Here is a 12,465-nt window from a genome sequence, read left to right as displayed (position 1 = left end):
ATGATATCTATAGACTTTTACTGTGCATTATCAATGAATTAGATATATACATTATTTTTTTGCTATATAGTAACATCTTTTATCATAGTGGACTAGATTTAAATGCTGCCTAATATGGCTTAATCTATTTTAAACTAGTTACTAAACTTCTTTGGAAATATATATTTACTGTCCACATCTATTTTAGCACTATAGCTGAGCTAGGAATTTATGCTATGTGTGATCAAATTTATCTTGTCAGACACATGAGCATTACTACACATTTCTTAGGTATTTTAGAGCAGAGTTTTCTGGTAACCATGTTTTTGATCATGTAATCAATTGAAAATAGAGAAAATATGGAATAAATCGGTGTATGGTAGTCATTTTTAGAGAATAAAATTATGGAGGAATAATTGACAAATACTTGGGTTCTTAAATGTGACAGTATCTTTAGACATAGTTAAAAATAAGAAGTCACAGAAAGGGTTGGGGATTTAGCTCAGTGGTAGAGCACTTGCCTAGCAAGTGCAAGGCCCTGGGTTTGGTCCCCAGCTCCGAAAAGAAGAAAAGAAAAAAAAAAGAAAGAAGTCACAGAAAAGGAAATTAAAGTCTTAGAAGTATAGTGAAATAATATTTATTAAAATAAAAAACAGGATACATAATAGAGTCCATGACAGACAGGAAGTAAAATACTGATTTGATCTCTAGAAGGGAAATATCCCAATATTTACTTAGAATGCCATGCTTGAGAAAGATATTCATAGAAGGAAACAGAAAGTAATAAAGGACCATTCACCAAAATGCTTTGGGGAACAGAAGTCCAAACAAAACCATGATGTTACAAATGGGGGGAAAATGGATTAGGGAAGAAAATGTATTTGGAAGCTAAAACAGAAAAAAGTTCAATGACTACTTTATTCCTCTCAGTTATAGCTGTGCAGCCAAAACTGTTCTTGCTCAGGTTCACAATAAAAGACATATTTGTGCTTCAGGTGTGTATTTCTAATACTACAAGCTTATCCTTATCCCACACAGGATATGTTATCCATAATTGCAGAGAAAGGACAAGAATCAGATCACATATTCAAAATTCTACCTAAAGAATCACACTGGTCCCTGAGGTGTAGGGTTGACAGTGACAACACATTGACTGGAACGAAGAATACGTGCTTATAACAGCATCGTTCTTAAAGATAAGGAAGGGTTTTACATCATCAACATTAACATCCCTCTAGAGATGCGTATGTCCTTTCTGTCCTTTTTTTTTTTTTTGATTCTTTTTCTCAGAGCTGGGGACCGAACCCAGGGCCTTGCGCTTCCTAGGCAAGTGCTCTACCACTGAGCTAAATCCCCAACCCCCTTTCTGTCCTTGAGATTACATGAGGATGTCTGTTTCCTGGAGCTATGGACACATGGCGTCTTGATAAGAGGCATAGCATTTAAAAGTCTGACAACCTCAAAGATCCATCACAGAGACACTGGTGAACAACCTCTGTTGGAAGTTAACATCCTCATATATCAGATGGGCTTTAGTTTGGCATTACAAAAGTTTTCCTGATTTCACCTCTGACCATACCATGTGAAGTAATAGTGGAACAAGTTATAATAGTGGTAAAAGTGTGTTTCACAAAACACGTTTCAATAACACTTACCAAAAAATGTCCTTCAGAAATAACAGCTCAAAATGGCTAGTCCACCACTGATCAAGAATTGGTGTAAACAGGCGAAGGCTGGGCGGGGTGGGAATGGGGTTCCTGCGGTCAGCCAGGGGGACAGCACAGGAGGCAGCGGCTTCAGCAGAGCAGATTGTCGCTCGGCTGCAGGCACTGATGGAATGGATAGGTAACAGAAGACCACTTCTCTTCCTCCTCAGGGCTTCAGCATGACCGAGTCCTTCCTGCACCCCACCAGCAGCCCTAGTGAACACCGCCGGGCCGAGCATGGCAGCGGGCTGACCCGGACTCCCAGCTCCGAGGAGATCAGCCCTACAAAATTTCCTGGATTGTACCGGACGGGTGAGCCTTTGCCTCCCCATGACATCCTCCACGAGCCTCCTGATATCGTGTCAGATGATGAGAAAGACCATGGAAAGAAAAAAGGAAAATTTAAGAAAAAGGAGAAAAGGACTGAAGGGTACGCTGCCTTCCAGGAAGACAGCTCTGGAGATGAAGCTGAAAATCCTTCCAAGATGAAGAGGTCCAAGGGAATCCATGTGTTCAAAAAGCCCAGCTTCTCTAAAAAGAAGGAAAAGGATTTTAAAATCAAAGAAAAGCCCAAAGAAGAAAAGCATAAAGAGGAAAAGCATAAAGAAAAGAAATGTAAAGTCTTGATGGCAGCCGATGTTGTTAAAGAGTGGAAGGAGAAGAAGAAAAAGAAAAAGCCAACTCAGGAGTCAGAGGTGCCTCAGACGGACGTCCCAAGTCTCAGACCCATTTTCGGCGTTCCCTTGGCTGACGCAGTAGAGAGGACCATGATGTATGACGGCATCCGGCTGCCAGCTGTCTTCCGAGAGTGCGTGGACTACATGGAGCAGCACGGCATGAAGTGTGAAGGCGTCTACCGAGTGTCAGGAGTCAAATCAAAGGTAGATGAGCTGAAAGCAGCCTATGACCGAGAGGAGTCTCCAAACTTGGAAGAATATGAACCTAACACTGTAGCCAGCTTGCTGAAGCAGTATTTGAGAGACCTTCCCGAGAATTTGCTTACCAGAGAGCTTATGCCCCGATTTGAAGAGGCTTGTGGGAGGACCACAGAGACGGAGAAAGTGCAGGAGTTCCAGCGCTTGCTCAGGGAACTGCCCGAGTATAACCACCTTCTGCTTTCCTGGCTCATTGTGCACATGGACCACATCATTGCGAAGGAGATAGAAACCAAGATGAACATCCAGAACATCTCTCTAGTGCTGAGCCCAACTGTCCAGATCAGCAATCGGGTCCTGTATGTGCTTTTCACACATGTGCAAGAGCTCTTTGGCACCGTGGTCCTGAAGCAAGTAACAAGACCTCTGCGTTGGTCCAACACGGCCACAATGCCTACACTGCCAGAGACCCAAACAGGCATCAAGGAAGAGATCAGGAGACATGAGTTCCTTTTGAACTGTTTACATCGAGATCTGCAGCGCGGGATAAAGGACTTATCTAAAGAAGAAAGATTATGGGAAGTACAGAGGATTCTGACTGCCCTCAAGAGAAAGCTGAGGGAAGCTAAAAGACAAGAGTGTGAGACCAAGATTTCCCAGGACATAGCCAGCCTTTTGAAAGAGGATGTTTCCGAAGAAGAAACGAGCGAAAATGAGGAGGACATAAATATCCTCCTTGCCCAGGAGAATGAGATCCTGACTGAGCAGGAGGAGCTCCTGGCCATGGGGCAGTTTCTGCGTAGTCAGATCGCCTCGGAGAAAGAAAAGGTCCACTGCCTCCGAGCTGAGATTGCGGAGATCCAGAGTCACCAGCATGGCCGCAGCGAGACAGAGGAGCACTCTTCTGACAGCGAGTACGACAGCAAGGATGAGGAGGAGCTGCAGATCATTCTGGAAGACTTACAGAGGCAGAATGAAGAGTTAGAAATAAACAACAATCACTTGAACCAAGCAGTCAGTGAAGAGCGGGAGGCCATCGTTGAGCTCCGAGTGCAGCTCCGGTTGCTCCAGATGCAGGGAGCCAAGTCTGAGCAACAGCTCCAGGAGGAGGAGCCCGAGAGGCAAGGGGACACAGGCCCACTGCCCTGTGAGGGTGTCCCTGAGGTGATAGCAGCCAAGGAGCAGGTGAAGCCCTCGCCCAGCAAAGACCCGAAGGAGACGGATCTGAACTGCCCCGGCCCTGTGCATCATACTGTAAGCCAGAGTCCACTGCCTGTCCTGCCCGGCAGCGTTCTGTAAAGGCTCTCAGAGACGCTCACTCTTGCACACGTCTGACTCCGTGTCAGGCTCAGGTCCTGGGAGGGTGAAGTGGTGGACACTCGGTGGTGGGGGGCTTGCAGGGAACACAGGCATTTCCAGATAGTGTCAGTTTATTTGAAAATTAATTTTCTTTGATAAAAATAACTATTTTAACCCTTGAGTGGCTTCTTTTTAAACCAAAAAACTTTTTGCTTTTGTTGTTGTTGTTGTTGTTGTTGTTGTTGTTGTTGTTGTTCTTTAAATCACAGTAAAATCATGATCTCTTTCTTATCAAAGGGTGGGAACCAAACCAGGTCACTTCTGCGCCTGCCTTGTGGACGCTCGTGGTCTCACCAACCCTGCAGGGTCCCTGGCCACTCTTGCTTGTTCCTTCCACACCTTTTGATGCCGATTGTTCAGTGGGGATCTGCCTCATATTCTCTGACTGGCCAAAAAGGCTCACGCTGGGGTTCCTTGTTCCTGCCCTGTGTGTACCACTTTTCTTTTCCAGCTCCGAGTCTGTCAATGTGAGTCAGGACGGCCCAGTTTGGTTGCAGAGGGAGATTACCATGCAGCCTGCCACCAGCCTGGGCAGGGCAGGCCACCCACTCACTGCCAGGGAGCAGCAAGGGCCTCTTCTCAGAGGTGACCCTGAGGTTGCAAAGGACGCTTCTCACACCAGAGTCCTTTTCCACACTGACCTTCCAGGAAAGTCACCTTCCACAGTGACTTCAGTTGCTAGCTTGGGCTGGGATACCCACACCTGTGCCAGGATAAGCCATGTAGATGCTGTCATGCACAACTTTCACCTGTCCATGTCATCTCAAGGGGCTGCTTAAGGACTCTGACAGAACTGAGCGGAAGGAAGGAAAGAATAACTGTAATTGACCCCACCTGGTGTTTGCCTCTAACCCAGACAACTGCTCCCAGCCGTCTGGGAGGCCTGACTCTTAGGCAACCGGATTTCACTGTCAGATGAGTGGCCCCCAGGGAGGTCCCCTGTGGCTCTGAAGACAAATGCCACACTCTAAAGTGAGCAACAAACCCACAGGAGGGCTCTAGTCTACTCCTAGTTAGTATTTATTTCAGCACCTATTTTGTGCGATTTTTCATTAGCCTCTACCTATTGCACTGTTGTGACTTGTTGGCCATTATTTGATTTTTGTACAGTAAAAAAAGCTTTGTTATAGAAATCAGCATACTATTTTTTAAATCTGGAGAGAAGATATTATGGAGACTGGAAAGGTGGTCAGGTGTCAAATGCTACACCCGTCAGATGTGCGACACTCATTTTATATTTGCTGGCAATATTGAAGAATTCTTTTTGTTTGTGTAAACTCTAATTTCTATCAAGGTATCATGGGTTTTTAAAATTTCATTACAAATGTCTCAATGTTGGTTAAGTAATTTTTGCCAGGACCATTATTAAGGAAATAAATTCAGCGACCTTTGAGAAAAAAAAAATTGGTGTTCGATGTTGGATATTGCCCTCCCTACAGTAGATACATGGAATTGTTTTCATTCCCAATCAAAAAAAAAAAAAAAACTAACCAGCAATTTCACTTTATCTGAATATTCACACTGGTCCCTGAGGGATAAGATAGACACCGAACGATATATTAATTGGAATGAAGAATGGGCGCTTGTTATACCATCCCTGTTTCCTGGAACCATGGACTCATGATAAGATGCATGGCAGGTAAAAGTCTGACAAAGATTAGAATGTCACAAGATTCATCCCAAAGACACAGGTGAACAGCTTCTGTTGGAAGGTAAAATAATCATATAACAGATCGGCTTTAGTTTGGCATTACATATATTCCCACTTGTCCCCGCCAGCGGGGACCCAGTTATTCAGGGTCCCGAAGGGGCGCTACCCTTGGGCCTAAATGGGGGGCGAGAGAAGAAGGAGACCAAGCAAGATTCTGTTGTCAAGGTCTCGTTTATTGGGGTGAATGTTACAGCTTTTAAGGCTTTCAGGTAGGGGGAGTGTCCTTTGTGAAACACAGAGGAGGGGGAGGTGCGGATATAGGTAGTGATAGCTGGAGGCAAAGAGGTCAGGCGGTAGACGATGAGGTCAGGCGGTGGAGACACCGGGTGTTGATTCAGGAGGTAACAGGTATCTGCTAAGGGAGCTGAGGCATCCCTTGAATGTTATCTTCCTGTGCCATAAATTCATGGGAGAGGCTTTCATTCAACAATCTCAAGACTTAAGGCAGTCATCTTAGGGGTGAGTCTCTGTGGCCAAACAGCCCAAAGTCACCTAGCCACTTTGAGCCATGCAGTCAAAAAGCGGCTAGGCCCAAATCCAATACGGCTCCGTGCATCTCCCCCATTTTTCTTTTATAAAAAACCATTAGGTGGAAGTAGTCCCCCCATTTTTCTTTTATAAAAGACCATTAGGTGGAAGTAGTGGTCTGAGAGAGATCAGACATGCCTCACAGAGTGCCCAGCTCGGCCATGGTGAGCCACTCATGCAGTTAGGACTGCACCCCAATGGCTAGGAATGAACTTATGCTGTAACACACCGTTCTGGGCTATACGTGTGTGTTATTGGGGGAGAAACTGGGCAGAGGAGCATTTGACCGGCCCGCACGTTTAAACGGGGTGTAGCCACCTCTGTCTTAGGATCGACCTCTCAAACCCCAGCCTCTCTGTCATAGGACCACCTTGTCGCCCTCAAGGCTCCATGTCTAGATTGGTCAAGGGTCAGAGGAAGTTGCCCGTCACTGAGGAAAGCTACATTGGATCATCTTCTCATTCCTCTTACTTGAGCCCAGGGGCGAAAGAGTAGGAGCCAGATGGCATTAATATAAGAGATTGTGGAAATTGAGCCTCTCCCGATGATAAGTAGTGGGCACCTCATCTGGTTCTCCTCAGCTGCTATGGCCATACCACCAAGGACCTAGTCAAGCCTCTCCTGTAATAAAATTTAGAATTCCCAATTGTTAGCAACTACTCCAGAAAGTTCACCCACTGTGCTTGCCTAACAATAGATTGGGAGAGGGTAGCTCCAGACACTGCAGACACAATGGCTGCAGCAGTAATGGCTGCTACAATAGCAGCGAAAGTGCCAAGGTCTTTCCCAGGACAGTTCAGGATCGGCCATCCTTCTCTGGAACAACCAGCAGGCAATGGAACCATGTCTGAGATCTGCAAAACCAGGGCAGAGTTCCCCAGTCCACAGCAGCTTCCACCAAGCAACAGTGCACAGAGGGTCGGAGCGCAGGCCGTGGTGGGACGGGACACAATGACTGCAGTAACGCCAGAATTTCTGTGATGACAAAAGATGAGTGGGAATCCTCCATATTCCTCCAAGGACACAGGAATGACTCCAGGGACCCGAACCAGGAGAGCTGAATCTTCATGCTCCCAGGATCAGCAAGTCTCACCAGCCACTCGGGCAGCTGGCACACTCCTATAGCCTCCTGTAGAAAAAACACAAAGATTCCCTCTTCCCCATATAAAATATCTGAACAGGATCATGCCAATATGTGGATCTTTCTATTTCACCTAGGCAGAAGTATGTTTAGTTGTAGGGTGCCATAAACTCAGAGTGTTCCTTGGCATCCAAATTTTAAAATTGAAATAAAAGGAGCATATTTTAGCATACAGGGATAACTCCCCTTTTTATTTATTAAAATATTGTTAAAATATTATTTATTAAGATAAGTCCTTGAGGATTAAATTGAGGACACTGAGCACTTGTATTTATAAATTGACTTTTATACCAAATTATTGTCTCCAGCATTATTGTTTTGGATATATAAAGAATGAGATTTTTTGACTAACTGTTTCTATATAAGGCCTATAATCTGCCTGGTATCATTGTCCTCCCTTGCTAAGTAAGGTGTCCAGGCAATCCAGTTTGAGTTCTTAAATGGCCTATAAAGGAACAGTACTTAGTGCTCTTAACCACTGAGCCATCTCTCTAGCCCCTCACCAGCTTTATTTACCTAAACATAAGCATTAATTAGAGATGCCAAATCCTATAAATATTGTCCAGATTTGGTCGCACTAGAAATCCCTGAGCCGGCAGGGTGAGGCTGGGTGTTGAAAGTAAGCAAATGGAGTCTTCCTCTTTTCAAGAGGGTGTGTTATCAACTCTATTACCCTTTTTAAAGAGCTGGGTCTATGGTTTTGTTTAGTTGTCTGAGCCAGAGCACTGAAAGGACAGTGAGTTGTCAGACAATTCACACTGAAATCACTCATTGATTTTAAGTAGAAAACCTGTCTCTAATATAGCATTAAGTAATTGTATAATTTGAGGGCTAGTAGTATCTAAAAAGGGAAACTTTTTAATCAACTGTAAACCATAACCCATACATTGGCTATCAGTATATGACTTAAAAGCTTGATTTTTTTTTAAAAAACAGTGGCTACAGCACGTAATTTAATAATCTGTGCTAAAGCAGGGGAAACTGAAGAGAATAAACAAGTGATCCAATCATACATGTAGCCTTTTCATTAGATGAACCACCTATAAATATAGTAAGCTCATTTCCTATGGGTTGTATGTGAAAGATCTCACGCAGAGAGACCCTTACTCAAGTCTTGGGAAATCGCGGACCCCAGACACAGAGAGACCATTTTGGATGTAATAAGCAAAGGCGAGGTTTATTACGGAGACCTATTACAGAGATCTCCGGGCCGACACATATCCCACGCAGGAGACAGAGGTGTCGACCCCGAGAGGCTGGGAAAAAGAGTATTTAAAGGCAGAGGCTGTGAGCACCAGGGGATGGGGGATGTCAAAGGGGAATGCACCACAAGTTACAAGATTGTTTTATGGCTCCAGGAGATAAGGGGACGCCAGAAGGTTTTATGGCCCCCTGGTTCCTGGAACAGAGCTACTAAATCAGGAGAAGGGTAGGGTCTTCAGGTCCTCATTATTTTTAAAAGTTTGTCAAAATTGATGAAGCATCTGTATTTGAAACACCTCTGGTTAGGCTTGGGCTGCCCGGTTTCTTGGAGTGCTCTCTGCAGGACACAATGGCTGAAAAGCACAAGTAGGGGCTTATCAGGGTCTGGAGGACATCTGGTTAAAGTATGACTCTGAGTAAGCTGGGGGGATGTCTTTGGATGGTTTATGGCTCAGTCCTCGATAGCCTGAGCTGGATCTTGCATTCCTTTTCTTTATCTTTATGGCCTGTTATTCCTGGCGGCAGGGCTTAGCCCTGAGTTTGTGGCTTTTGGGGCTAACCCTTTTAATTTTTATATTTCTAAACCTAGAATTCATATAATTTTCTTTTCATTCCCGTCTTCTCCTACTAAATAATTCTAATCTTAGAATTTTGATATCAAGTCTTATTTGGTCTCACCAGTTGTCCTAACTGACTGGTACTGTTGTCTCACAACCATCAACCGCACAGCACCCACTCAATTTTAACAAAAGCAATTAACCTGTTTGTCACGCAGGAGCCAAAAACTAAAACCAAGAAAATTATTAATAATGGCCCAGCTGTAGCAGAGAGTAGGGTAGTCATCCAGGGAGATCTACTAAACTAGCTCTCGAACCATCTCTTATGTGTTTTTTTTTGTCTGTCTTTGTCTAACCTTTTTCTAAGTTTATTTATGGAGTCTTTAATTACTCCTGAATGGTCTGTATAGAAGCAACATTTTTCTTTCAGTATAGCACACAGACTCCTTCTTTAAGGAATATCAGGTCTAATCTTTTTCTATTTTGAAGGACTACCTCTGAGAGGGAGGTTAGGTATTCTTGGAGGTCAGCTAAAAAGTCTTTCATTCTTTTTATATCTGAGTCAATGGCAGTTCTGAATTCTCTATAAGCTTTGTATTGTAGGGCAACAGCAGATGTCCTTGTGCTGCCCTTGCAGCACCTAGATAGCCCTAGCCCTAAGTAATTCTCAACTCTTTTTTTTATTAAGTTTTTAGCATCAGGATTCTATCTGGACACTATCTGAACCTATATATCAAGGTCATGACTGTCTTTCAGAACTTTTAAACTTATACAGGTTGTGATCCCTGAGGCACAGTCCCAAGAAGTGTTAGGAGTACTAACATATGTAATGTTACATCATTTGTAATAGAAATCAAGCCTATCCCCACACATATCTCGATGGAACCAGGACAAACATGACTGAATTTCTCTCTAGGTCCCAGCTCTCAGCCCTAACAGCTAGTACACGGCTGGTGAGGGCTGAGAATTGACGGCTGTCAGGGTGGTCAGCAGCACCAGGTACGGTCCTTTCCAGCGAGGCTCGAGTGTCTGGGCTCAGTGTAGCTGCAATCTCCGACCTGGAACTGATGGGATGTCTCAGGGGTCTCCGGGGCATAGGCTGCTGTCAGCTGTGAGCAGATTTTTTTCTGTATCACCTGTAGGTCTTTTAGCCTGGCACACAAATCATTATTACTATGGCACTATGACATGTTGGTTCAGTAACATCATCTAATACAGTCAGGGGAGCTGAGGCCCCATATAAGATCTCAAAGGGGGTAAGGCTGAATTTGGAAGGGATATTTCTTGCTCTGAAGAGAGCAAGAGGGAAGGAGTGTCACCCAGTCTGTGCCAGTCTCCATGGTCAATTTGTTCAGGGTCTCTTTTAGAGTTCTATTTATTTACTCTACCTGTCTTGAACTTTGAGGTCTGTAAATATAATGTAATTTCCAATCGACCTCTAAATATTTGGCCACACCCTGGCTTACCTTGGCAACGAAAGTAGGGCCATTGTCTGACCAGATTACCTTGGGCATTCCAGACCTGGGGAAGATTTCTTCCAGTATCTTCTTGATGATTGTAGAGGCCGTCTCTTGTTTGGTGAGGAAAGCTTCTATCTATTCTTGAAAAAGTATCTACAAGCACTAGGAGATACTTGTGATTATATTTTTCTGGTTTTATCTCAGTGAAGTTCACTTCGACTTTTTACTAAACTCTCTAGGTCTCTTGTCCTGTTTGTTTGTTAAGCATTTACTTATTGACATATCTTATATTTTTTTACTGTCTCTCTGGCTAAAATCTTAAAGTCTATTATATACACTTAACTATTTGGACAAATTTTTTATCTCTTAAATGAGTCCATTTTTTAATTTGGCAAAGTGAGTCTTTTGTTTGTTCTCTGGGGGGTATAGCTTTCTCCCCAAGTGTGTCATTGTCCTTTTATCTTTTAAACAACTTGGGCCTTTTCTTCTGTTGTACATTCTAAGTGAGGCCATCCCTTAGTCCAATCTCAGTTCCCAGTGGCTGTCTCTTGTAGGCCTGTAACCAGGATAGGCTCCTGTATAGCCATTTCTCGAGCCACTTTATCTGTTTTGTTACTGTCCCATGTCACTGAATCTCTTTCCTCCTGATATCCTGAGCAATGAATAGTACTCACAGTTGTTGGCTTCATCAGGGCATCTAAGAGATGGCAAAGGCATCTTTGGCGCTGATGTGCTGGGGGGTTGGGGTTCAGCCATTCTAGTTGACATTGTGTTGTCCACCATGGCAGCACCCACTTGTCTCTGACCTTCATTCATGAAGAGAACTGTTCCCGTCTGTGGACAAGGTCCTCAGCTTTCAGCAGGGGTCAATCAGCCAGTCGCAGAGGTCTTTCCTCCACCCATGTGCTTCTGTCAGTGTTTGACACTCGTGCTGTGGTGGCTCCAGGTCCGGATTGGGCAGCAAGGTGACCAGATTGTCCCCATGGCACAGGAGCATCTGTATTTGAAACACCTCTGGTTAGGCTTGGGCCGCTGGTTTCCTGGGGTACATAGCATACAATGGCTGGAAAGCACAAGTAGGGGCTTAAATAAACATCACAGGGGCAGAACAAAGAACAGTTACTCACACCGGGTGATAAGCAAAGTAGTTCTCTTGCATTCCTTTTCTTTATCTTTATGGCCTGCTACTCCTGAGTTTGTGGCTTTTGGGGCTTATTCTTTTAATTTTATATTTTTAAACCTTAAATTCGTATAATTTTCTTTTCAATATGAACAACAGGGATTATACCACTCACATATTGTGCATTACTCTAAATAACATGCAAAAAGATTTCCACACTAATGTTAGTTATCTGAGTGCAATTTGTGTAAGATCCAATGTACTAAAATATGGTATTCATATCACATTTATTTTTAAAGTTTTTGACAAAAATTATTAATTTTGTTGTGCATACAGTATATGGTGAATGTGTGGGCACATGTGTGAAGATCAGGGTAACTCCGTGGAACTGGCTCTGTTTACCTTTGCATGAGCCCTGGAACTTGCCCTCAGGTCTTTAGGTTTATGTGGTAAGTGCTTTTTCATCCCCTCTGAGCCGTGTTGCCAGCCCTCACACAGCTTTCTGGAAGTGTATTTTTAGGAATAAACATGGAACGATCTGCACAGCCTAAGCCTTGACCAGGGACCCATCTGCTGCCTGCTGCACTGTACTCTCCTTTCCAACTCTCTGGTTCAGTCTTGTTGTGGGTTGGCCTGGTGCTGTTCACATTCTGATGTTAATTCTGCTTCCTCCTGAGGGCTGCCCCTGGCAAGCAGTCCATCAAGTAGTCAGGTGATCTCAGGTAAGTCTTCTCCCCATTTTAACTGGACAATAAAGGCTAGAGTCTGTGATTGGGCAGTGGAGGGGAAAGGCGGGGTGGGAGGTCTCTTTAATGCACCTAAGTGA

General features: G+C 44.1%; 1 pseudogene across 1 annotated transcript in view; it reads left to right on the top strand.

Annotated features, from left to right (window-relative positions):
* Positions 1-1,175, top strand: part of Tgap1-ps1 (GTPase activating protein testicular GAP1, pseudogene 1) — a 34,496-nt pseudogene extending 33,321 nt beyond the window's left edge. Inside the window, 1 exon segment of the transcript NR_131943.2 lies at positions 1,018-1,175. The product of NR_131943.2 is annotated as a GTPase activating protein testicular GAP1, pseudogene 1 (transcript).
* Positions 1,176-12,465: the final 11,290 nt, after the last annotated feature.

This window comes from Rattus norvegicus, chromosome 12, assembly GCF_036323735.1.
Source record: "Rattus norvegicus strain BN/NHsdMcwi chromosome 12, GRCr8, whole genome shotgun sequence".
Classification (NCBI taxonomy): Eukaryota; Metazoa; Chordata; class Mammalia; order Rodentia; family Muridae; genus Rattus; species Rattus norvegicus.
This window is presented reverse-complemented; position numbering and strand designations above follow the sequence as displayed.